The following is a 27728-nucleotide window of genomic DNA, read 5'->3' on the forward strand; positions in this document are numbered from 1 at the left end:
AAATATGATTAGAATATCTTTATTGGAGTTATTATAGAAATCAAGATAAGGGACAAGTATGTGGTCAATCATAAAGCATAGTGCACATGGTTAGTGGCTGTGTTCCATGATACATTAAAAAGATATGCTTCAACAATAAAAAAAAATTTAAAAAAAAGATATGCTTCAAAGAAATATATAGCACTGCTTTTACAAAGATCAGAATCCTCAATGTTCCAAAACAGAGAGATACACGTTATATCTTTTGGACCTGAAGCAATCTAAACTGTTTGCAAGGAAAGCTTATAAAAACAATACCACATTAAACATCAGTGATTTGTTTTAAAACCTGGAATGCAATTAAGAGTATTCCACTGTTTCACCAGGCTCTTGTGGCATCCAATTAAGTAATAACGTGAGAGAGGAGCTCTTAATTATGGAAGAAAACTTCCACAAGCAAGTGACAGGTGTGCAGGGCTCAAGCTGAGGCCAAAATGGTTGACTATAACATTAATTCCCTCTTTTCCTTTTTCCTAAAGACACTTAAGTTTGCATGCAATTAGTGGAAATGTAAACCAGACCAAATGACTGCCATATTTTAAGCTTTATTACCTTTTATCACATTAACATTCACCAATTGAGTTTTAAAGGATTAACACCAAAACAGATGGCTTAAACCCACAATAAGTGAACCTCAGTGATCATAAATGATAATGGCCAGATTGAATTTACACTTATCACTGAGATATTACCATGTTCCTCTAAATAGTGCCTATTGTAATCTGAAATCATTCCTTTTCATTTTCATGTGCTTTGTAAATAATCTTAAGAATAAAAGCCAACTCAAAGGGGATGCATTTTCTTATAATTTACCTACCTTTCCTTCAAAATGTAATTTGTTTTGTCTTAATGTAGTCATAAAAATTAAAGCCAAACATCCAACAATTTGCCGCTTTGTAAATTATAGACAAATAAAGTACACCCCCAAAATCCAAATGAAAAACGTAATTTTTCCATTAAGTTTGATTACACTAAAGTCAAAGTCTGACCTTTCAAGGAGATGGACTCTTCAGCCAGGGCAGAAATGACAATCTTATCTCCAAATAATCATCAATAGGCCAGGAATGGAGCTGTGGCCTGAACACTAGACTTCAACAAAAAGAGCTCAGGGACAGTGCTTAGGCCTTGAGTTCAAGCCCCAAGGCAGCCAAAACAAAAACAAACAACAGAAAAAAAAGTCAAATTGCTCATGCCATGGGCTGGGAATGTGGCTTAGTGGTAGAGTGCTTGCCTAGCATGCATTAAGCCCTGGGTACAATTTCTCAGTACCACATAAACAGAAAAAGTCAGAAGTGGCACTATGGCTCAAGTGGTAGAGTGTTACCTTGAGCAAAAAAAGCTCAGTGACAGTGCCCAGGCCCTGAGTTCAAGCCCCAGGACAGACATGCATGCATACATACACACATACAAACAAACAAATAGTTTATGTCAACTTGAAACACAACAAGGCAATGATGCTATCTTAGTTTCTATTGGTTGAAATAGCCATTTTCAAGCCGGGCATGGGGCTCTTGCCTGTAATCCTAGCTTACTTAAGAGGCTAAGATAATGAAGATCGATTCTAAGCTAGCCCAGGCACTGAAGTCCACTAATGTCCGTGACACTCTTATTTCCAGTTAACCACCAGAAAACTGGAAGTGGTGCTGTGGCTCAAGGGGTAGGGTGGTAGCCTTGAGCTGAAGAGCTCAGGGACAGCGCCTAGGCCCAGAGTTCAAGCCCACAACCGACAGAGAGAAGCGGGGTTGGGGGAGGAAAAGAAATAGCCATTTTCAAACAAAGTTACTCTTAACTGCCAAAGAAAAAGCTCCTATAAGATCAGATCTCCAAATTTGGTGTTGGAAGAAACTTCAGAAATATGTATATACTTAAATAGGATCAATCACTGTAAGAAAAAAAAAATCAAGATTTGGATCAAGGACCAGTTTGCACTCAAGCAGTTACTGAGCAGCTGCTCTAGCAAGCACTAAGTGCTGATGATAAGAGGACATGCAATAAAAGATTCTATGACAGGCATCAGCATAGGAGAAGAAGGAAGAGAATAGTCAATTCTATCTAGATAAGAAAGCAACAGCTTTATAGGAAATGGTGTTGGTCCAGTTATTTTAAAATGAAGTAAGCCCACATTTACTAGGTTGAAAAAGAAATGGGCCATTTGAGCAGAAACAAAGACATGACTAAAAATCTGGAGGTATAAGAGCATATGGTAAGTTTTGAGAGTGCAAGTAGTTTGGCAGACTTAGGCTGAGAAGAGGGTATCGCTACAGGTGATCCTAGCAGCAGGGGTAAGAATGGAAGCTGCTGTCCAAACAAATGAAGCTAAGTGTCAGCAAAGGCAACAACTATGAGGATGGAGAAAAGCACAGATTTCAGAAATGTTAAAGTGATAATATCTATACAGCTTAGTAACTGAAGAAGTATAAGAGAAGAAAATCCCAAATTTCTAGCTTGGGTGACAGAGAAAATGGTAGTGTCATTCACTGAGATAAGAAACACAAAAAGAATGTTTGGGGAAGATGAAGTATAATTTTAAGCCACCCTTGTGACTTCAACGCAATCAGTATCTCAAATTTGGTTTCTCAGTTGGCAAATGGTTATAACCCCTACCTCAAGGGCTGTGGTAAATAAGATAATGGATGAGAGAAAGATTATAAAATCACTGCCCTCTACCAATGGCTCTGAGGAAGGGAACTACTAATGTTTTAATAGTTGTAGATACAAGTCAAGAAAGTTGAAGAGGGCTAGGAGTGTGGCCTAGTGGTAGAATGCTCACTTCGCATGCACAAAGACCTGGGTTCTATTCCTTGGTTCCACAAACACAGAAAAAGATGGAAGCGGTGCTGTGGCTCAAGTGACCAAGCACTAGCCTTGAGAAAGCTCAAGGACAGCTAAAGGGAAGCTCAAGGCCCTGAGTTCAAGCCCCAGGACTGGTTTTAAAAAAAGGAAGGAAGGAAGGAAGGAAGGAAGGAAGGAAGGAAGGAAGGAAGGAAGGAAGGAAGGAAGGAAGGAAGGAAGGGAGGGAGGGAGGGAGGGAAAAAGAAAGTTGAAGACTTGCCTCTGTAATAGAATCAGAAAATAGTAAAGCCAAACTCAAGCCAAAATTGGGATTCCCCATTCTCTTAGGGATACATGCTTTTTCTATGTTATTTACTCTATATTATTTATCATATTATTAAGTATCTTTGTGTAATACCTGTTGCTCTTTGCAGGAAATCAACACAAAGTAAACTCTTAATGAAGAGAGATTGGCTGAGTAAGTAAATAACTGAATGATAGCTAGGCACAGTGGCCCACACCTGTAATCTTAGCTACTCAGGAGGCTGAGATCTAAGGATAGCAGTTCAAAGCTATCATGGACAGGAAAAGTCCATGAAACTCTTCTCTCCAATAAACTACTAAGAATAAAGCAAAAGTGGTGCTGTGGCTCAAATGGTAGAGCACTAGCCTTGAGCACAGAGGTTCTGGGACAGCAACCAGTCCCTGAGTTCAAGCCCCAGGCCCAACAAAAAAAATACATATTAAGCTATTAAATGTTTAGGCCTCTGTTTCAGCTTAATGATATACTCTCAAAGCTTGTAAAACAGGCAAGGAAAATAAGCAAAGCAAATCTTAGGGCCTCCCCCAAATTTACTACATATCAAGATTGGAGAAGGAAACATTCATAAATATATACTATATATACACAGGTGTCCTCTAGACCAAAAATGAGAAGAGCTGCCAAGGAATGAAAAGATAAGGACTATAGAAAACTAATCAAGACCCCAAGTCCTAATTTTCCATCTCATGCAGATTTCAGATTAAAAAGATGCTTGAAAGATGCAGTAATATGTAATTACTAAATGGCAACCAAATTTATAATCTGAATAACTGAAACTGATTATGACACTGACAATCATGTTAAACTAAAACAAGGACTTTAGAATTCCCACTTAACTATAATCATACAAAAATAATGTAGAACAAAATACACATGAAAACCAAGTAATTAGGCTAGACTTTAGTATATTTATATGAGAAACTAGAAGCTAAACGAACCAAATTAGCTTCTTCTCAAGGATTAGGAAGATGGTTCTCATAGAACTAGATACCAGAGCTCACCATTTCTGTCAAGTTGCTATTATCAATAGTCACACAATTTTTCTTTTTTTTTTTTTTAAGGGATATAAGCTCGGTGCCAGTGGCTCATGCTTGTAATTCTAGTTACTAAGTAGGCTGAAATGTGAGGATTGTTAAACTATCACAGGCAAAAATGTCAGTGACATTCTTATCTCCAATTAACTACCAAAAAACTAGGGATGGAGCTGTGGTTCAAATGGTAGAGTGCTAGCCTTGAGCACAAAAACTCTAGCTGGGGTGCTGCCTCTGAGCTCTTCAGCTCAAGGCTCTTGTAAATATTTTCTAAGCTTGTAAATACTCTAATAGTATTAAAATAACCTGTTATTTAAATGTTAACAGTTCAGTAAAAGAGAGCTCATTGAATAACAGTACTACTTCGCTTTCTTCATTTAAAATGCACAGGTAAAAAAAATACTAAAAAACTAATTTGTTGGGCCGGGAGTTTGGCCTAGTGGTTAAAGTGCTTGCCTAGCATGCATGAAGACCCGGGTTCGATTCCTCGGTACCACATATATAGAAAAAAGCCGGAAGTGGTGCTGAGGCTCAAGTGGTAGAGCTCTATCCTTGAGAAAGTCCAAGGACAGTGCTCAGGCCCTGAGCCCAAGCCCAGGACTGGCAAAAAAAAAAAAAAAAACTAATTTGTCACTGTTATGTCATCCTTATAAATATATAAAAGAAACCTGACAAGCCAATCCAAGAGTCCAATACAATAAAGTTTACCCAAGCATCAGAAAAGTTGTTTCTTCAAGCTTTACAAACACGTTAAGGTTCAAATGCTATGAAGTTTCATAAACAGTTATCAAATACCGGCTCCATCAATGTTATTAAGTGCCATTATACAAGTGACAGAGCACCTACTTGGCAATGCCCCAATCCCAGTACAACATGCATGCATGCATATATGCAAACATGCATACATACATTCTTCCTGGCTAGAATGTGGCTCAAAAGTTAGAACACATGCCTAGCAAGCATGAGAATCTGAGTTCAAATCCCAGTACAGAAGGCAGGAAGGCAGGAAGGCAGGAAGGCAGGATGGACGGACCTGAATGCCACTACAACTAGGGTTACTGTAATTCTAAAACACAATCCAATAGTGATAAACAAAAAGCAATCAAGACGGTGCCAATGGCTCATGACTATAACCCTAGCTACTCAGGAGGCTGAAATCTGAGGATGGCAGTTCAAAGCCAGACTGGGCTCGAAAGTTCATCAGACTCTTATCTCAAATTAACCACCAGAAAACCAGAAGTGGCACTATGGCTCAAGAGGTAAAGCAATAGCCTTGAGCTGAAGAGCTCAGGGACAAAACTCAGGCTTACAGTTCAAGCCCTAGGACCGACAAAAAAGAAAGAAAAAGATAAAGCAATCAAGCAAAAAAAAAAAACCCCTCAGAATACAAAAATAACTAGCAATTTTAGTAGCAACAGACTCTATAATACTTGATTCAGCATTGGCTATTTTTTCTTTTAGCGGTCCTGGGGCTTAAACTCGGAGCCTGGGCACTGTCCTGAACTTCTTTTACTCAAAGCTAGCACTCTACCACTTGAGTCACAGGCCACTTTGAGCTTTTTCTGTTTATGAGGTACCAAGGAATCAAACTCAGGCATGCTAGACATACACTCTACCACTAAGCCACATTCCCAGCCCAGCACTGACTTTTTCAATCGTACATTCTCTCATCAATTTTCACAGAAAACACTAAAAAGGCACAAGGAAAGAATTTTCTTTTTAAGACTGACCCACACCTTCATTTAGCCTAGATGAAAAAAATCTATTTTCCATATCAGTAAAGATTATGGTACATTTCTAAGGAAACAGATGTGAAGCTATAACCAACAGCTAAAAGTATGGTAGAGGAAAAAAGACCCAGTATTTGAAGTCCAGATTCTGGGAGTCCTGCGATTGAGTCCAGATTCTGCCACTCAGGAAATGTATGATCTTGCGTAATTAATTCACTTCTCCTGATCTACAGAATGGATGCAAAAAGGAAAACTACAGTCCGGGACTTTGGCCTAGTGGTAGAGTGCTTGCCTAGCACACATGAAGCCCTGGGTTCAATTCCTAGTCTCCAGATACATAAAAAAGGCCAGAGGTGGTGCTGTGGCTCAAGTTGGCAGAGTGCTAGCCTTGAGCAAAAAGGGTCCAGGGACAGTGCTCAGGCCTGTCTTCTTCCTAGGACTGCCCCCCCCCCAAAAAAAAGAAAAGAAAAAAAGTATTTTATATCTACCTATAGGCAGATAAGTTGTTCTAAGATCTATATAGTGAAGGATGGTTAAATCTATATAGCGAAGGATGGTTAAGTATGAAGGTTCTGCAATCCGACTGGGTTGTAATCACAGCTGCATTCCTTCATCATCTGTGAGACTGAGTAATTACTTTTATCCTTAGAGACTCAATTTTCTCTTCTACAAAATGGGGATAATGAGGAATAAGACAAATATTGCACCAGATGCTAGTGGATCATACCTGTAATCCTAGCTACATCTGGCCGGGAGTTTGGCCTACTGGTAGAGTGCTTGCCTAGCATGCACGAAGACCCGGGTTTGATTCCTCGGTACCACATACATAGAAAAAAGCCAGAAAAGGGTGCTGAGGCTCAAGTGGTAGAGCTCTAGTCTTGAGAAAGCTCAAGGACAGTGCTCAGGCCCTGAGCTCAAGCCCAGGACTGGCACAAAAAAAAAAAGAAGCTGGCATCTGAGGATCATGGTTCGAAGCCAGTCCATCCAGTGAAGTCCATGAGACTTTTATCTCCATTAACCAAAAACCTGTAAGTAGGGCTGTGGCTCAAGTCATAAATCGCCAGCTTTGAGCAAAAAAGCTAAGGGAAGGTACCTTGGCCCTGAGTTCAAGCCCCAAAAGAAAGAAAAAGTCAAATATTGTCCTTGGCACAATGCCTGGTATATAGCACAGTGTTAATTAGTTAGAATTATCATTAATTAGCTATTGCCATTGTCATCCTTAGTTCTGAGCTGAATACAGTAAATACAAATGCTCCTGCCCCAATAGTTATCAATTGGTACAATAAACATATTAGTTTAAAAAAAGAACTTACAAAGAGAATTATGGGAATGTCAGTCTAGGTTATTATGATTGATATGATAAAGCAACCCAAACTAATTCAATCAAGGCCTATGGAAATTCATATGCTTACTGAATCACTGTACAGCCTTCATACAAAGGGTGTAAAAGAACCATAATACATTCTTAGCTGGATAGATGGCTCAAGAGATAAAGTAAAATGCCTGCCTGGCCAGCAAAAAGCCCTGAGTTCAAACTCCAAAAACTCAAACAACAAAAAAATTCTTACTATCATACAAAATGCAAGTTAATACTGTCCTAGAAATCAACTACTCTATCCAAATACTCAACAGTGAAGGGAATAATAACGATTACCTAACACAGTCACTTGTAGTGAAGACAAACCAACCGTATGCTGACAGAAAAATAAACTAGTGCAGTACCAAAAGAAAGAAGCCTTTCTTCATATGGAAAAAATTCTTCAACCAAATACACTGCAGCACTGAAATATATCAATAATTAAACACAATGAAAATTTAGGTTGATGTTCCACAGAGGAAAAATATCATCTTCATTACTGAAACACTAAACAGAATCAATTTTCAGGAACAACCTGAATATAACCATAAAATTAAGTTTTCTAATCCAGGGAAACAGATCCCCCACTTGCCAGCCACCTGCACCTCTCCAAATGAAGACATGGCAATGTATTCACCACCGAATTCACATACAGAAATAAAGACTCACTCATTCTGCCAGGTGTTGGTGGTTTATGCTCGTAATCCTATCAGATTTCCAGTTCAAAGCCAGCTCATGTAGGAAAGCCTGTGAGGCTCTAATTAATCACCAAAAAGCCAAAAGTGAGCTGTGGCTCAACTGGTAGAGTGCCAGCCTTGAGGGAGATAGCCAAAGGAAAGGGGCCTGGCCTGGAATTTAAGCCCCAAATCCAGCACACACAAAAAATAGTCAATTACTGTAATATCTAAGCATTTCACAGAAACAAATGTACCTTCAGAGTGTCTTATAATGTAACTGAAACCTGGTAAGAGCTTTGAATGTGGTAAATGGCCTGTCACTAATAAGCTGGGATGTCTTAATGTACTTATCTCTTTGAACTTAATTTTTTTGTGTGCATGGGTCACTGGGCTTGAACTCTGGGCCTGGGCACTGTCCCTGAGCTCTTCAACTCAATGCTACCGCCCTACCCCTGGGCCTGGGCATTATTCCTGAGTTCTTCAGCTCAAGGGTACTTCCCTACCCCTCGATGAACAGCCCACAGCCCCACTTCCCATTTTTTAGTGGTTAATTGGAGCTAAGAGTCTCAGAGACTTTAATGCCCAGGATGACTATGAACCACGATCCTCAGATCTCAGCCTCCTGAGTAGCTAGGATTACAGGTGTGAGGCACTGGCTTTGAACTTAAATTTTTGGAAAGAACTTACATTAATTTGGAAAGAATACCTACTTCTCAATGTTCTCATTAAGACTGATAGATAAGGTGTGTAAACCATCTAGGGTACTGTTCAGCACACAGTCACTATGATCATCCCTTGCCCTCTGTAGATTTTCCTAGTAAAAGTACACAGACAAAAGTTCAAAACACAGGGGCCAGAAGTTTGGCTTAGCAGTAGAGTGCTTGCCTAGCATGCACAAAGACCAGGATTTGATTCCTCAGTACCACATACAGAGAAAAAGGCCAAAAGTGGTGCTGAGCCTCAAGTGGTACAGCTCTAGCCTTGAGGAAGTCCAAGGACAATGTTAAGGCCCTGAGTTCAAGCCCAGGACTGGCAAAAAAAAAAAAAAATCAAAACACAAACATATTAATACTCCATTACCAGTATCATGGGAAACGTTTGAATGACTATAAAGTTTTCATTTTGTTTTGGCTTTGATACAATTTTTTAATTCTAGATAATCAGAATAAACCTGGTATTTGCCCTGAGACCCTAAGCAGAATTTTCTTCTTTCAGAAGATTCTCTAGTTACCTAGTAACCACCTGCCAACCCCAAACTAAAGAAAATTGGCTCTGCACTGGCTAATTAGCCAACCAGCCTGAGAAATCTAAAAGGAAGTCTGGAATAAAAGAAATTGTCAGCCAGAATGTTAGTGAAATTATCCACAACAGGAGACCTGAGAATCCAAATACCACCAAGCAATTATTTCCATGAGAATAAAATCACAATTTATGAGCCCAGCAAATTATACCATTATTAAAACAAACATCCCATTGAGGCTACAGCTATCAGATAAATGGCTTCATTGTTCCCATTGTTTCAACCACGGCAGCAAAGAGGTGCAAACTGAATGAGCAGTTACCAGAAGCAGTCATTTCTAGGAAATTACAATGCAGACCTCCATCTTAGAGCTCCCTTTGTGTTGGAGTGTGCATGTTCCAGGGGAGAAAGGGGAAATGAAGAATCAACTGTTCTCCACCTCCTGACCACTTGACAAGCAGAACTCACCAGTTTTCTTTGCTTTTTCCAGTTTTCTTTGCTCTTTCCTATTTGTTTACTCCCCCAGTAAGTCATTCCTTACTCCCCAGGAGGTCATTCCTAGGTTTACCCAGGAGGAAGAACTTGAACTCAGCAAACCCACTTCATTCACAGGAAACCTTCAGACAATCCTCCAGCCCAAATATGCACAGAAGAGACAAGAAAATGGCCCCCAGTTTCCTTGGCTCCCAACAATACAAAGTACCGCCAGCTAGAGTAGTAAGAATAAGAAAACACAAAAGCATGGCATAGGTTTGTCCCATTAAAGAAGAAAGGGGAAAATCCTCTTTACAATAACAGTTGCAACTCTATTTTCGGATGAAAAACCTGAGGCTCACTACCTAACAGCTGTCTTATACTGAATTCTACCACAGAGGGCAAGGTAAATCCCTTCAGACAGCTAAATTAATGCATAAAGTTTGAAAATGGAATGAAAACTAGCTGGCATAACTGGGCATCTATCATATGCCAACCACTGTGATTCTTACTCTCACAACAGAGTTCTTCCCTTAACCAATTTCGTTTCACATTTAAACTAGTTTAAATACCAAAGACTAACAAGATATTTCCAAATTCACTACCATTTCAAAATACATTTTCATACAAATGAAATGTTAATTATAAAACGAGTGCCATCTGTAATCTCAACACATGGGAAATAAAGGCAGAACCAAGTCAGCCTAGGCTACTTAGGAAGTTGAATACCAACCTGGCTCCATAGTGAAATTCTGTCTTTAGTAATATACACATAATACACACACATGTATTTGTGTGTATATACACAAACATACATGTACATTCACATACAAATATATATGTAGGAATGTGTAAGCGTCTAGCTTAAGAAAAGGATAAAAGGTTTGTATATCATACAAACCTGGAATAAACTGATTCCTAGTAGTGAATCAAGTCAAGTTTCTAAATCGGTGTCCAGTTCCTCATTTTAAAAGTGAAAGTATGTAATATACCACATTATCAGAGCCAAAAACAAGAATCACATGATCATCACAATAGATGCAGAAAAGATGTTCAACAAAATCCAACGTCATTTATGATAAGAAGCTCTGGAGAAAAGTGACACTACGGCTCAAGTGGTAGAGCAGAGAGCACTGGACTGGAGCTGAAGAACTCAGGTACAACACACAGGCCTAGAGTTCAAGTCCATAATCAACCAAAAAAAAAAAAAAAAAAAAAAAACTCTAGATAAGCTAGGAATAGAAAGTACATACCTCAATGTAAAAAAGGCAATATATAAGACCTACAGCCAATAGCATACTACATGGTGGAAAAACTAGAACTATTTCCTCTAAATTCAGGAACAAGGCAAGATGTACTCTTTCAACTGCTTTGCAAAACACTGGAATTCCTAGCCAGAGCAATAAAGCAAGAGAAAGGCATATAAAGGATTCAAATAGGGAAAGGAGCAGTCAAACTATCCCTATTTAGGGCTGGGAACGTGGCTTAGTGGTGGTGTGCTTGCCCAGCATGTGAAAGCCCTGGGTTCAATTCCTCAGTACCACATAAACAAAAAAGTTGGAAATACTGTTGTGGCTCAAGTGGTAGAGCGCTATTTTTTCTTTTTTTAAAGAAAAATAGGGCAAAGCAGAGGAAATATAACTGAAGAGTAACTTCAGTAACTTTTAGGCAGTTATGCACAGCTCTTTTAAAAGGTCACTTTATACTTTTCCCTCACAACCTGGAGAACAAATGAGAAGCCTACTGATATCTAACATCCAGAAAAAGTTGTGAAATTGCTCAACTCTAATGTTCTTTGCTTCTAGCAACCCAAGGCAAAAAAAAAAAATTTATGCCGACTTTCAAAACAATTTTTGCTTATTACTTGAGCTTGAACTAGAGCTTGGGCACTGTCCCTAAGCTTCTTCACTAAAGACTGGCAATCCTACCACTTGAACCATAGCTCTACTTCAAGCTTTTTGGTAGTCAGAGGTAAGAGTCTCACAGATTTTCCTGCCCTGGCTTACTTCATCAGATCTCAGCCTCCTGAGTAGTTAGGATTACCGGTGTGAGCCATCAGCAGCCAATGACTTAAAAAAATTTTTTTGATATGATATAACCACCTACTCCCCAAATAAGAAATATCCCTGTAGTAGACACAATGCTGTAATTCCAGCACTCAGAAAACTGAAGCAAGAAGATCATAAGTTCAAGTCCAATATAAGCTACATACTAAAACGATGTTTTTAAAAGAGAAGAGGAAGGGAAGAGAAGAAAGAGAAAAAAAGCCTTAAATAAAAACATATCAACTTGCATTCAATAAAGGCAGAGACATCAAAGTACAATAGTATCGTCTCCCAGTTTCAACAAGGAACACTTCAGATGACACTGCAAGAATTACACATTTTATTGAATCTAATCTTTAACTATGTTATGTATCTTTCTAATAATCTCTATGATAGAACAAGATGCAAAGCATTTAGGCTGCAAATCAAAGGAAAAGAACTGTCTCAAGGAAACGCATTTAAAACACTTGGGTGATTGAGTTGCAAGCTGAACTAGCTCTTCTTAAGAAACACCATTTTTACTTCAAAGAACAACTGGCAGACAAACTATATTCAGATTTGGATGTCTGGCAGAAATTTTTCAAAAATGAACAATGTGAGACTGTCACTTCAAGGAAAACAACTGTCAGTATTTGCTGCCAATGATAAAATTTGAGCTTTCAAGAGAAAATTAGAAAAGACTTGTCTGAAGAGATCAGTGGCGATATTAGCAAATGTGATTTTTTTTTACATTATTCAATAGAAAATGTCAACATTTAGAAGCGTAAATCAGTTCCATTGACTGAATTGTCTCTTCCTCCAAATTCATCTTAAAATCCTACCTGTCCCCAGCTGGGTGCAGTGGCTCATGTCTGTAATCCTAGCTACTCAGGAGGTTGAAATCTGAGGATCACGGTTCAAGACAACTCTAGCACTAAAGTCCATGAGACTCTTATCTCCAATTAACCACTAGAAAACCAGAAGTGGAGCTGTGGCTCAAGGGGTAGGGTGGTAGTCTTGGGCTTTGAAAAGCTCAGGGACAATGCCCAGGCTCAGAGTTCACGCCCCATAACCGACAAAAAAAAAAAAAATCCTACCCCCTCAAGGTGATATTGAGACACAGAATTTTGGGGAGATAATTTGGCTTAGATTATTTTTCTTAGGTTTAGATGAGGTCATGATTAGTGCCCTTATTAAGAAGAAACACAAACTCATGTGTGGTAGTATAGGCACACCTGTAATCCCAGTAATCTCAGAATTTGAGGCAGAGGCAGAAGGATCCTCAGTTTGAGGCCAGTCTATATTCAAAAATCGAAAATAAATAAACAAGCAGACAAGTGAGAGGGACAGGAAGAGAGGAAAAAGTGAAGAAAAAGAAGAAAAGAAAATGGAAAAGAAAAATTGAATGTGCTACCATGTGCTCCCCTAAAACAATACTGCACCCCACACATGTGAGAACACAGTGAGGACCTCACCAAAATGTGACTATCTACAAACCAGAAAGCAAGCCCTCATCAGAAAATGAGCATGCTAGCACCTTATGTAGGATCCAGAACTGTGAGATACTAAATTTCTGTTGTTTAAACTACCTGGTTTATGATATTTTGCTACAGTAAAATTCGTGAACCATTTTCCAAATGACCAATGAATGATACTGAGAAAATCAAGCATGAATGAAAGATCTACTCAATTTTCCACATGGACTAATGGATTTCGATATAGTGTGAAAATTTCAGAGGAAAGTGGCTCAAAAGCGCTAAGAGGCTTGGCTCTAGTAGTAGAACACTTGCCTAGCAAGCACAAGGCCCTAAGTTTAACCACAAGTACCAGCAAGAAAAAAAAAAATGTAAAATATTTTTACAGAAAGTATTTGCCAAATCCTAAACACACTATCGTGTTGTCTTCTACTTTTGAATTTTCTATCATATACCATACATCATTATCAAAGCCCTTTCCCCCCCCCCCCCCCCAGTATCAGAGTTTGAACTCCAGGCATCATAGCTGTTCAGCTACTTCAGCTGGTACTCTACCACTAAAGCCATGCCTTCAGATTGGATTTTTGCTGGCTAACTTGAGATTTTGATTCTCAGACTTCTGTCCAGCTGGCTCCAAACCTCAATCCTCCAGATTTCAGCCTCCTGAGTAGCTAGGATTACAAAGATGAGCTAAGCCAACAGCACCCAGCAAAGGCCCTCTTAATATAATTTATTCTAATTCAATTCTAAATAAATGAAATCCCACATCTGGGGGGAAAAAATTCTACTGTATTCCTCATTAGAACATCATGCTGCTATTTTATCATCTATCCTGTCTAGGTTTAGTTAAAAGACATCATGTTCATGAACTAGAGCATATTTCTTGCCTCACAAAAAATTACAGTTAAGGACAAAAAGTTATTTTCCTTGGCCGGGAGTGTGCCCTAGCAGTAGACTGCTTGCCTAGCACACATGAAGCCCTAGGTTCGATTCCTTGGTACCACATACACAAAAAAAGCCGGAATTGAATGTGGCTCAAGTGATAGAGCACTAGTCTTGAGAAAGCCCAAGGACAGTGTCCAGGCTCTTAATTCACGCCCCAGGACTAGCCAAAAAAAATTTAAAAAGCAGTTTTCTTAAAATCAAGCAGGTACTGGACAGAGGCATGCACTGTGATGCTCCCTGTGAACCAAGTAGAGGCATTTTGCTGCTCAGTATGATTAGTGATGGAAAATCAGACAGGAACATATAGTCCCCACCCCGATATAGGTGCCCTCATATGCCATAAAAAGGATCCAATGAAGGTAGTTAAGTAGGACAGTAACATGGCCGTATGTACCAATTTGGTGCACATTCTGACTGCTAGGTGAAAGACAGAAACTTGTCAAGTGAATAGGCTGAACTAAGATGGTAATAATAGGAATGGAGAGTTTAGAACATACACTTGGCTATAAGAGCGAAGAAAAAACTAACCACATAGAATTACAACTTGAATGATGGGATAAGATGGAAATTCTTTTGGGTTAGGACAAAAACAAATGAACAGGTAACGTTTTGTGAGTTGGAAATGCAGAAAGAAGAAAATTAGAAGTAGGCAAGAATATTGTTCTGTCTTAGGCATATTAAACTTAAAAATACTAGAATAGTTGTATTGTATAATTGCACTGTAGGTAGTAGATACTAAGTCTGTGCTCAGAAAAGAGTTCCTGCTGGAGACAGAGATTTGAGAATCATCAGTACATGGGAAAGACTACTCAAAGAAAAGAAAAATCCATTGAGCCAGACAGCCAACCCTAAGAAATATCAACATTCACTAAGAAATTACGGTGATCTCCTCCTAAATATCAGCTATTTCCATAGATCCAGGTTATTTCCTGAACTGGATGCCAATAGTTTACACCTGTAATCCTAGCCACTAGAAGACTAAAATTAGGATGACTGAAGTTCAAGGACTAGGCAAAAGCCAAGACGTCATCTCAATTAAACTTTCTAAAAGCTGGGTGGGATCATTCCAGATGTAGGAAGAAAATGGTCCAGGCTTGCAAAGACAAAAAGGGAGATCACAGAAGAAAGCAAAAGTAAAATGGGGTGGGACATGGCTCAGGTGGGAAGACACCTGCCTGTGACCTGCAAAAGGACCTGAGTCTAAACTCCTGTAATTCTTTTGCCCCCCCCCCCAATCTCTTATGCAAACATTAAATCTCAGCACTCAGGTTGAGGTCAGGCCAGGGTGCAGTGGCTGTAAGCCTAGCTACTCAGGAGGCTGAGATCTGAGGATCAAGGTTCAAAACCAGCCCAGGCACAAAAGGACCTGAGACTCTTATCTCCAATTAACCTCTAGAAAATGGGAAGTGGATCTTGGCTCAAGGGTAGGCCAGCAACCTTGAGCTGAAGAGCTCAGGGACAACACCCAGGCCAAGTTCAAGCCCCATGACCCACAAAGTAAATAAGTAAGTAAATAAATAAATAAGAGAAGTTGAGGTCAGCCTACACTCTAGAATAAGTCCAAAGCCAGCCTGTATTATACAGCAAGATGAGGGGAGAGAGAGAGGTCCTTCTTGTTTGGCATGGTGATACACTCCTATACCCTCGGGTACATAGTAAGACCTTGTCTCAGGAAAAAAAAGAAAAAAAACTTCCTGATAAACAGGAATCATAGTTTATAAAACCCATAATCTATATTCAGTAGCAAAGCTCCGATGATCACTGGTGGCTCACACCTGTAATCCTAGCTACTCAGAAGGCTGAATCTGTTTGCGGTTCAAAGATAGCTGGAGCATGAATGTTGGTCCATGAGACTTTTAACCTCCAATTAACCAGCAAAAAACAAAAGTTGGAGGTAGCTCAAAATGCAGAATGCCAGCCATGGGCAAAAGAGACCAGGGACATTGCCTATGCCCTGACTTCAAGTCCCAGCAAAGCAACAAAAAATTGTTATACATATGTAAAGTATATTTACATTCCAAATGTAACCTGCAAAGATTTAGCCCAGGAAAATACTGAGAAACAAAAACAGCAGGTTGGAAGAAATGGTAGCCCTCAATAACTCACAGGTAAAATAAAAAATACCCATAATATCTACTATAATTAAGGGCCAACAACGCATGTGCCAGCCCTTGTTCAAGGTACTCTGTCTTTATCTCACTTAACCCATCCATCAACCCAACAATGGAATATTATTTCCCTTTTATATATGTACTTTATCACTGTCCCTATAATAATACCAAAAGCTAGGCGAGAACTAATAGACAAATGACTATTTGCTTGAATAATAGCAAGAAAACAATGTATACTATGCCCTCCACTTCAATAAAACTTTAACTGTTTCACTTTTAACTGTTAATATGAAATTAGGTCCCAAAAATTCACCATGAGGAGGTCCTTTAGCACTTCCTCTAGCCTACAACACTCAACTATCTGAGTTTCAAGAAAGAAACTTTGAACTGACCCTTCGTGTATTCCCTCCTCCACTGGGAAGATAAATCTCTTTAAACAAGCAATATGGTACCAAGGAATCAAACCCGGGTCTTCATGCATGCTAGGCAAGCACTCTACCACTAGGCCAAACTTCCAGCCCCTGTAGTTCTTTACAATTTAAAAAGTATTTTCACCAGGCACTGGTGGCTCACACTTATAATCATAGGAGGCTGAGCTCTGAGGATGGTAATTTAAAGCTACTCTGAGTAAGACAGTCTATGAGATTATTTTGTTTTGTTTATTTTGTTTTTGTTTTTGTGGTCAGTCATGGGGCTTGAACTCAGGCCCTGGGCTTTGTCTCTGAGCTCTTTTTGCTCAAGCCTAGTACTCTACCACTTTGAGCCATAGCATCACTTCCAGTTTTCTGGTAGTTAACTGGAGATAAGAGTCTCGTGGACTTTACTGCCTAGGCTGGTTATGAACTGCAATCCCCAGATCTCAGCCTCCTGAGTAGCTAGGATTACAGGCATGAGCCATCAGCTCTTAACTCCAAGTAATCACCAAAAAGATGGAAGTATAGAGCTGTGGCTCAAGTGGTAGAGCACTAGGGTTGAACACGAGCGCAAGAACAGTACCCAGGCTGAGTTCAAGCCACAGGACCAACACACACACACACACACACACACACACACACACACACACACACACAAAGTACTTTCACATGCCTTATCTTATTTGAGCCCAAAGTTACAGTTAAGTAAACTAAAGCTCCAACAGATTATTAATCAGTATAGATTTCAAATTCCTTGAACTATCAACTCAATTCTTGGCATTTAGATTCTCAGCTTCTGATGCATGTTTCTATTGGTGATATTTTCTGTATTCAGATGGCAGATCCTTATACACAATCAAATAAGGACCAATGCCACAGACTGCACCTTTCTACAAGAAGAAAGATGCATAAAATTCCGGACCACAAGAGTTAAGTGAGCAGGGCATGTAAGTACACGGCTATAACCCCAGCCCTCAGTGGGATGCAGCGGAAGGATCTTAAATTAAAGATCACAAAACACATTAAAAAAAAAAAAAAAAGTTTAGGCCGGGAGTTTGACCTAGTGCTTGCCTAGCATGCACGAAGACTCAGGTTCGATTCCTCGGTACCACATACATAGAAAAAAAAAAAAAAAAAAAGGCCGGGAGTTTGGCCTAGTGGTTAAAGTGCTTGCCTAGCATGCATGAAGACCCGGGTGGTGCTGTGCTAGAGCTGTAGCCTTGAGAAGTCCAAGGACAGTGCTCAGGCCTTGAGCTCAAGCCCAAGACTGGCAAAAAAAAAAAAAGTTTAAGTGACATAAAAAATTAACATGAAGTTTTTTTTTGTTGTTTTTTTTTGTTTTTTTTGCCAGTCCTGGGCTTGAGCTCAGGGCCTGAGCACTGTCCTTGGACTTTCTCAAGGCTAGAGCTCTACCACTTGAGCCTCAGCACCATTTCCGGCTTTTTTCTATGTATGTGGTACTGAGGAATCGAACCCGGGTCTTCATGCATGCTAGGCAAGCACTTTAACCACTAGGCCAAACTCCTGGCCTAACATGAAGTTTTAGACCAAATACAAAATACAATCTAGAATTTACAAAAAGGTTATCATTGAAAACATGTTCAAAAGCAGTGTCTTTTCAGAGCTCACTCAAGTTATTTCTATTTCCAACTATGATGGATTCATATCTGGGTAATCTGATTATGCATAAAGGCAAATTAACTTTCTTTAGCTATCTAGAATACCTATATTCCATAATATATACATATATAACATAATATAAAGTATTATGGGGCTGGGGTGCTCTCAGTGATAAAGTATACACTTAGCTTGTTGAAAGCCCTGAGTTTGGTCCTTAATAAATTTACTGGGTAGGAAGATTATAAATAATCCTCGTTTCTATTTTGTAATATTCAACTTAGATCATATACATTTATACTTTTATTATTTTATTGGTGGAAGACATAAAGCTTTTTTTTTTCTGGTCTTGGGGCTTAACCTCTGGGCCTAAGCACTGTCCCTGTCCCTGAGCATCACTGGCTCAAAGCTAGAACTCTACCACTTGAATTCTTGGTGCTGTCCCAGAGCTCTTCAGGCCTACCCCTTGAGCCACAGCACCACTTCTGCTTTTCCAGTAGTTAACTGGAGATAAGAGTCTCAAGAGAATTTCATGCCCATGCTGGCTTTGAACCACAATTCTCAGATCTCAACCTACTGAATAGCAAGGATTACAGGTATGAGCCACCAGTGCCCAGATTCGCTTCCAGCTTTTTCTGAGTAGTTTTTGAGGAGTCTCACAGACTTTCTTTCCCTGGCTGGCTTCGAACCATGATCCTCAGATCTCAACCTCCTGGGTAACTAGGATTACAGGTATGTGCCACTAGTTCCCAGTAAAATAAACTTTTTATAGCTTAAAAAGTAGGGAGGGGGGCCGGGAGTTTGGCCTAGTGGTAGAGCATTTGCCTAGATGCACAAAGACCTGGGTTTGATTCCTCGTTATGTACAACATACATAGAAAAAGCTGGAGGCCGGTCACGGTGGTTCACGCTGTAACCCTAACTCTACTCTGGAGGCTGAGATCGGGAATCCAAGTTCAAAGTCAGCTCAAGCACAAAAGGACCTGAGACTCTTATCTCCAATTAACCTTTAGAAAACGGGAAGTGGGGCTCAAGGGTAGGGTGGTAGCCTTGAGCTGAAGAGCTCAGGGACAGCGCAGAGTGAAAGCCCCATGGCCCACAAAAAAAAAAAAAAAAAGCTGGAAATGATGCTGTGGCTCAAGCGGTAAAGCACTAGCCTTGAGAAAGCCCAAGGACAGTGCCCTGAGTTCAAAAAAAAAAAGTAGGGCTGGGCAAGGTATCTCACACCTGTAATTCCAGCTACTCAGGAGGCTGAGAACTGAGGATCAAGGTTCAAAGCCAGCCCACACACAAAAGGACCTGAGACTCTTATCTCCAATTAACCTCTAGAAAATAGGAAGTGGGGGCTGGCTCAGGGGTAGGGGGTAACCTTGAGCTGAAGAGCTCAGGGACAGCACCCAGGCCAAGTTCAAGCCCCGTGACCCACCCCACCCCCCAAAAAAAAGTAAGGAGCTGGGGCCACCAACATACGTGCATAGCCTAGTGGTAAAGTGCTCGCCTAGCATGCATGAAGCCCTGGGTTCAATTCCTCAGTACCACATAGACAGGAAAAGCCAAAAGTGGCAGAGTGCTAGCCATGAGCAAAACCTGTCCAAGGTCAGTGCCCAGGCCCTGATTTCAAGCCTCAGGACTGGCAAAAAAAAAAAAAAAGTAGGGAGCTGGGAGCCTTGGACTACAGCTGTGTGTGGTAGCAGTCAGTTAAAATCACTCTGCAGACTGATACAGGAAGTTCAAGGCTAGCACAAGCTACTCAGGAGATAGACTCAGAGCATTACCCTTTCAAAGATAGCCCATAAAGAAAAGTCCCAGATTCTCCATTTCTAAAATAACCAGCAAGGTTGGAGGCATAGCTCATCTTTTAGAGTACCAGCCACACCAGGAACATAGAATCATTAAGAGGTCCTGAATTCAAGCCCTAGTACTTTAAAATGGTAACAAGTACATAGGTCTTTGTCTTATTATTTAAATTGTCAATTCATGTTGCATACTTTTATATGTGTACACTTTTTAAAAGGATACAAAGAGGATTGGAGAATCAATTCTGTGCTATAACCCAGACTCTTCCACTTACTGGCTGTATAATCTTTTTTTCTTTTTTTTTTTTCTTTTTTTTTTTTGCCAGTCCTGGGCTTGAGCTCAGGGCCTGAGCACTGTCCTTGGACTTTCTCAAGGCTAGAGCTCTACCACTTGAGCCTCAGCACCACTTCTGGCTTTTATCTATGTATGTGGTACCGAGGAATCGAACCCGGGTCTTCATGCATGATAGGCAAGCACTTTAACCACTAGGCCAAACTCCCGGCCCCCTGGCTGTATAATCTTAAATCATTTAACCTTCAAAAGCAGGTTTTTGGGGGGTTGTTTTGTTTTGTTTTGTTTTTTATAGATGTGGAAGCTCACAGCTAACCCGACATCTGTTTAGTACTTTTCTTAACATCTGAAGAACTGTTTAAAGATCCTGAACAAGCTGGAGGTTGAGATCTGAGGATCAAAGTTGGAAGTCAATCTGGGCAGGAAAACCCTTGAGACTCTTTATCTCCAACTAATCACCAAAAAAAAGCCAGAAGTAGAACTGGCTCAAGTAATAGAGTGCTAGCCTTGAACAAAAAAATCTCAGGGACAGCACTCAGGCCCTGAGTTCAAGCTGCAGGACCTCACCAAAAAAAAAAAAAAAAAAAAAAGGAGGGGGGCTGGGAGTTTGGCCTAGTGGTAGAGTGCTTGCCTAGCATGTTCAAAGGCCCCAGGTTCAATTCCTTGGTACCACACATAGAAAAGCTGACAGTGGTACTGTAGTTCAAGTGGCAGAGCACTAGCTTTGAGGAAAAAGCCCAAGGACTGTGCTCAGGCCCTGAGTCTCAGCCCCAGGACTGGCAAAAAAAAAAAAAAAAATTCCTAAGCAAAGGTTAAATAAATAAATTATAGTATCTTTTTTTTTTTTCCCCCCAGAGCCGGGGACCGAACTCAGGGCCTTGCTCTTGCCAGGCAAGGACTCTTCTGCTGAACTAAATCCCCAACCCCAAATTATAGTATCTTAATACAAAATAACAGAAGTGGCTTTGTGGCTCAAAGTAGTAGAACACTAGTCTTAAGCAGAAAAGCTCAGGGACAACGCCTCAGCCCTGAGTTCAAGGCCCACAACTGATAAAAAATAGTAATAATAATAAAACAAAATACAAAGTAGTACCTCCATAAAAAGTAATAGAATACCCTAATACTAATAACTCAGGTGGGCATACAAGGCTATTTACCATTTTAATCTCTGCCTAGCTCTCTAATAATAATAACTGATACTGTTTTCATGTAATGTACACTGTAACAACTTGTGTTAAATGTTTCTTGGAGTATTCTGTTTAATCTATAAAACACCCCCACCAGGTGGGGTCTATTCCCCCACTTCACAGATGAGCTTACTCTGACCAAAGTCACACAGCTCATGGTGGTGAGAAAGTTTCAGAATCCACATTCTAAACCATGCATTCATTTTGCCTCACTTCTTTGGCTACATTTAAATTGTCTATTTGTCCCATGACACTGGGAGCTCCTTGACAACTGCTTTTTGCTCATTTTCATTTTCCCTTGGCACTAAAGCAAGGGACAGTAAACAAACATTAAACAGACATTTTCATATATGCACAACATTTTTTGAGACAGGAACTAATTTGTTCCACTTGACAGCCCTGTGAAGTATAAATGTGTTTTGTTTTGTTTTACCATTTTAAGCCTATTAAGCACAATGACAATGTTGGGCAACCATCACCACTGAGTATAAAGGGGTTAGAAACCAAAGTCATGAAGCTTTCAAGAGGTGGAACTGAGATTGGAAGGCAGGACCCCTGACTTCATCCCACCCAGGCTTCTGTCTGCTTCCATTTGCTTTTCCACTTCCTTTTCACCAGAGTGTTTGGATGGTCAAATAAGGTAGATTCTAAACACTTTACAGACATTACTACTTCAGAGTTTGAACATGGCTGTAGGAAGAAAAAAACAATTTCTCCCAGGTGATTAATTTCATTTAGGCTTTCAAAAGCTAGAGCTTCAAATATAAATACCCTACCCTCTATACTATTCCTTCAGATTCACAAAAGCAATTCTTGGACCCCAGAGTAAAGTTATAAGGAGAAATACTTGAATTAGTTTGATTATACTATCATCAAGTTACAGGTAACTGCTCAATCCTGATTTTTATTGTAATACAGAAAGCTTTCTCATAACAAAACACTCTCAATTCTAAGGATAAATCCAACCTTCATCATTTTGCCCATTAGAACTACAAAAAAAAAAAAACCAAACGAACAAAACAGAAGATTTGAAATGGCTATTTTTATGTGCTCAACTATAAAAAAAAAAAAAAAAAAAAAACAGGGAAAATGGCTTGTTTCTTAGCTGAACTCTGGAGCTTCAGCAAAAACAAAAAAGAATTATTTTTACTTCACTGGTGCCAATTTTATCCTTTACCATCTCTCCTCATTTTCCCTCAGTCTGAGCTCTAATCAACAGCCACTTCATGTTTAACGTATCATAGTTAATGCAATTAAGTCCAGGAAACTGTTTCACTAAAGATGTTCCCTCCATTTACATTCCTCTACCTTCCATCATCAGCATTCTGTCCGTATATGTGCTTATCTCTTAAGTTTTAAATCAAATTTCTGATAAATAGATGGAGATATTGTTTCTGTAGTTAATACAATTTGCCTATATCAACATCATCCATTAAAAATAAAATAAAAATGACCCTATATACTTCATTTATCTACATCTGACAAAATTCTGATCACCTGAATTCCTTCAGAAGAAAATTCAATCTATAGAAGTACTCCAATTATTTAAAATCTTATCAAGCAATGTAAAAAATAAAGAATCAAATAAAAAACTCCCTCAGTACCAAACCATCTCACCAATGAATATTTATGACATTTCCATATTTCCTGTCTTCTCTCTGTTTACATAAAGCGGTGGTGCCAAGACTCATCTCAGGATTATTAGCCTGCAGTACAATGATGGGCCTAATTGCCTTGCAAACCAGGACACCAATAAATGGAGTCTTCAAGCAATCAATTTTAAGAGGGGGGAAAAGGCCGAATCTCTTTCTGCATCCATGCACGTTGCCTGCCTAGAAAATAAATTCTGCCTCTTATTTTTCAGTCTAATTCATCAGTTCTCAAGGAAGGAATGCACCCTTATCAACCCCCAGCTCATCAAATCTATTTAAATTCCAAATTCTGGGACTAGTTTTGAAAGCAGGGGAGAAGGGGAAAGGAGAAGGCAGGGACAGCATACAAAAAGATTATATCACATTCCATTTTCATCTTCTCCCACCCACCTTTGCGGGGAGGTTTTCCCTTCAACTTCCTCTTTATGCTATAGGAATAATAGAAGATATCCTCCCTTCCTTAATTCTGCCTTCAGCCCCTCTCAACTTTACCCTTTGGGCCGACCACTTCCAAATAAAACAAAAAGGTCAAACTGACAGCTTAAGATGTCCTCTAGCCGGTCTGTAATGTGCCTTCTCTGTTCCTTCAAAGTCCCTTCCAACGACCTCATCAGTGCCCTTCCCCCAAACAGCCACCAAAGCTGTCCATTTAAGGGTTCCAACCCCTCAACCTCCAGCATCTCCTGGAGGGCATCCCAATCCTTCCTCTCCAAAATAACCCATTCCCTTCTCCTCTCCATCCTCTCTGCCCCATTCTTCCCCACAACTCCGGCTCTCCCACACCTTGCATTTCTCCGGTGCCACCTCGCCACCGGCAACCATCTCACCAGACCTTACTTCTCCAAAACTCCCTCTGCCACCACGGCCGGCCGAGGGGCATTTTCTTCAAGGTACCATCCCCCAACCTTGCTCGCCACCTGCCGCTATTCTTTCAAGGGAGTCCAACCTCGCAATCTTTTCAGTGTTCCCTGCCTCCGACTTACACCCGGGGCGCCCCTGCCCCCCTTCCAGGGATTCTAAGACCACTCTAGATCCCGTCCCGCCATGCCCCACCCCCAATTTCAATCCCTGTGCCTCCCATTCGGGGCCCCACTCCCAATTCACCCTCTCCCACCACGGGCTTCTCCATCCAAGTCTCATCCCTCCCAGCTCCTACTGCAGCCTCACCCGCCCCCTCCAGGGGAGGTGGGGGGGGAAGATTCGACCCCTTCTGCCCTCTGCCAACTCGCGCTTTTTCTCCGAAGTCTCCACACATCCCACCGTCCACGGATGACACCCGCCCACTTTAAGCTCAGGTCTCGACCCCTGCCGTGCCCCTCACCTTCCTCCCAGCCTGTCCCGGGTCCCCGCATCCACACTCCCCAGGGTCCCCTCCAGCCGGCTGCACGGCCCCCGCCCCGGCCTCCCGCCCGGGCTCGGAACCCAAGCTGTCAACTGCCCCAGGCCAGCCCCAAATCTCCGCCTCGGCCCGGTCCCCTCCCCCACGAAAGGCCATCCCATCCCCGTCTCCGCTCCAACCTCGCCCCAAGACATCCCGAATTCCACTCCGACTCCCCCGCCACACCCCGCGTCCCGGCCCCTCACGCCAAGCCCCCCCCCCGCCCGTGCTCGGCAGCCCTCGAGACCGGCCCGGGCCCCCCCACACACACCCACCCCCCCAGCTCGCGCCGGGACCAGCCTCCCTCGCCGGCCCGCCGTTCCACCGCGTCCCGGCCCCCTCCCCCAGCCCGCGCGGCGGCCCCGCAGCCCCAGCACCCCCCGCCCGGGCTCGGGACCGGAGCGCCGGGGAGGGGACGGGGCGGGGGGGGGAAGGGTCTCCTCACCCGGGAGCTACAGCAGGAGAAAACCGCGGCGGCGGCTGAGGCGGCGGTGCCCTTGTCTTCTCTGGAGGCGACAGTGGCGACGCTCTCGCTCCCTCGCCCGTGTCCAGTAGGGCGGCGGATGGCGCGCGGGGACCGGAGCCTCCTCCTCCTCCTCCTCCTCCTCCTCCTCCTCCTCAGCGGCTGGGCTCGGGATCCGCTGCAGTAGCAGCCTCGGAGCCCGACGGGTGGGGGAGGGGACGCTCGGCTGCGGGCGAGCGCGGAGGAGGCGGAGGGAGGGGGCGGCGGAGGGCGGGGGCGGGGACCGCCAGGAAGGGCGGGGGAGGAGGAGCCCGCGAGGCGTCGCGACACGTCCCACAGCCTCAGCGCGCCCAGACCACAACTCCCGGCATGCTCTGCTCCCGCCCGCACGGCCTGCGCCTCCGGCTGCGCGCGCGCGCCACTGCCACTGACCCGCGCCCTGTCCCCCGGGTCACGAAAAATGGAATGAAAGCCGATAATCTGTCGGCGGCTTTGGTAGACTCAAAGTCCCTCTCCCAGGCAAGGGAAGCCATTCCGCAGTCCCGAAGCCAGGTGGCAAAGCTAGAAGAAGGCGTCCAGTCTACAAGAATACCCACCGCCGCTCTAAAGACTACATTTCCCATGATGCTCACTGCCCCTACCCGCCTCCTTCCTGCTCCATCTCAAAACCCCGTACTACAGTTCCCAGAGAGTATGGTTCCTGCGAAATGCTGCGAGATGCGGTTCTTGCTCCTTCCTCCATGTTAAGAAAAAGTGAGAAAGGGGGAAGGAATATTCCAACCCACCGACCGCAGGCCTGGGTGGGTAGATCACCTGTGATTCTCCATCCTCTGTTGCCACCATCTCACGCCAGAGTGAATGCAGCAGCTGTTTCACTTCTCCTTGCAAATTTGTGGACAGCTGGCAACTTGAACCCAAACGTTTAAAAAAAAAAAAAAAAGAAAGCATTGTACTTGTGCACCCCATTTCTTTTAAGAATATGCCTTAAGCCGGGAGTTTGGCCTAGTGGTTAAAGTGCTTACCTAGCATGCATGAAGACCTGGGTTCGATTCCTTGGTACCACATACATAGAAAAAAGCCGGAAGTGGTGCTGAGGCTCAAGTGGTAGAGCTCTAGCCTTGAGAAAGTCCAAGGACAGTGCTCAGGCCCTGAGCTCAAGCCCAGGACTGGCAAAAAACAAAAAAAAAAAAGAATATGCCTTGAAAAGATAATAGAACAATTTAGAATGTGGTGGGAAACACTCTAGAAAGAAGCGACCAGCCCTGGGAAAGTCGGAGAAGTCCCTAGCGGAGTTCCCCATCCCTTTATCCGTTAGAGCACAGGTGTTCTGAGGGCCCGTGTACACCCACGGTTCGTTTCTTGAAAATTACTTGCAAACTGGTTCTGGCCATCTCAGGTTGAAGTAGTTCTGATGATGGCAGATTTTTTATTCCTTCCTCTGAGAATATCCACTAGTGGATAGTATCGATAATATGTGTAATACATTAGCCGGAAAGAGCATCATCTTTTAGCAAACTTAACGGAATAGTACAAACAGAATGATTAAGCCCACTACTGTTATGGATAAGACTAAGCCTGCTAAAGTGTGGAGCTCACCTAGTTTTGAGAACCATCTTTGCTCCCCAAAAGTACATCTGGGGAAACTGCTAGCAGAGGTCCCTCACTATCCCCGGTCCTCATCTCATAGCTTCGTCTTTTAACCTACTGACCAAGTAAGTCGTTCATTACACTGGCATCAGATTGTTTTCACAGGACAGGAATAGTATATACACATCCTGACATCCATCCTCAGATGTTGCAGTTTTTATACACAGTCCAGACACAGAGTCTATAACCGTTATTTTGATCCAGAAGGTCATTCTCACGCTTCTGCCCTGTGTGGATTGGTCAGCCCAGGAGTGACCAAAGCCAGGCTTTTGTCTCACCTTCTTATTGGCAGCAGATCTTCCTGATGAACTTCTCCTTTCCAGGTTCCTGGCACCTCTGGAACAGCTGTTGCCTTATGTTGGATGATGTTTCCTTCATCCCCCACCCCAAGTTTTTCTTGACTGCTATAGTGACATGGAGGCAGTCGAACTGTGCTCTGGCTACTTCCTGTTGAAAATGGGAATGATGAAGGGGGCCATGGCAGCTGCTGGAGGAGACTCAGGGCAAACTGTGGAACCTTTGAACAGTGGTAGTGAGACTGTCCAAAGTTTTTAGTGTGAACTGATCTGAGAAAGGACATCTGAGTTTTTCCTGGAGCTACAGAAATAGCAGGTTACAAAAAGGCACTGTGGCCAGGCACCAGTGATCCTAGCTACTCAGGCTGATATTGGATGATTGCGATTCAAAGCCAGCCCAGACACAAAAGTCCCTGAGACTCTTACCTACAATTAACCACCAGAAAACCAGGAATGGCTCAAGTGGTAGAGCATTAGCATTGAGCTGAAGAGCTCAGGGACAGCACCCAGGCCAGAGTTCAAGTTCCTCAATCGACCCCCCCCTCCACACACACACACCAAAAAAAAAAGGTACTGTACGTGCAACAGGGGACAGAATCCACAATGACAAAGACTTAAGAGTCGTCATGGTGAAAGTTTGAAACAGCAATTGATTAAACAATTTACTTATTTCCATTGCATTTCAGGACAGTGTTGTAATGGCCACCAAGCCTTTCTGATTACAATAAGGAACATATTAGCTGGGCACTGGTGGCTCATGCCTGTAATACTAGCTACAGGCCTGAGGCAAA

The 27728-nt window shown here is 42.1% G+C and overlaps 1 protein-coding gene across 2 annotated transcripts in view; it reads right to left on the reverse strand.

The window, feature by feature from the left end:
• The window catches only part of Fam168a (family with sequence similarity 168 member A), a 128850-nt gene extending 103716 nt beyond the window's left edge, over positions 1 to 25134 (reverse strand). The window contains exon 1 of one of the 2 annotated variants that reach the window (XM_090348390.1): positions 24977 to 25134. The gene's annotated coding sequence lies outside the window, so the exon portion shown is untranslated. The remainder of the gene's footprint in view (positions 1 to 24976) is intronic. The other variant, XM_090348389.1, reaches the window with a different exon arrangement.
• Between the last annotated feature and the right edge of the window lie 2594 nt (positions 25135 to 27728).

This window comes from Megascapheus bottae, chromosome 16 (assembly GCF_031878675.1).
Source record: "Megascapheus bottae isolate mThoBot1 chromosome 16, mThoBot2.hap1, whole genome shotgun sequence".
Lineage (NCBI taxonomy): Eukaryota > Metazoa > Chordata > Mammalia > Rodentia > Geomyidae > Megascapheus > Megascapheus bottae.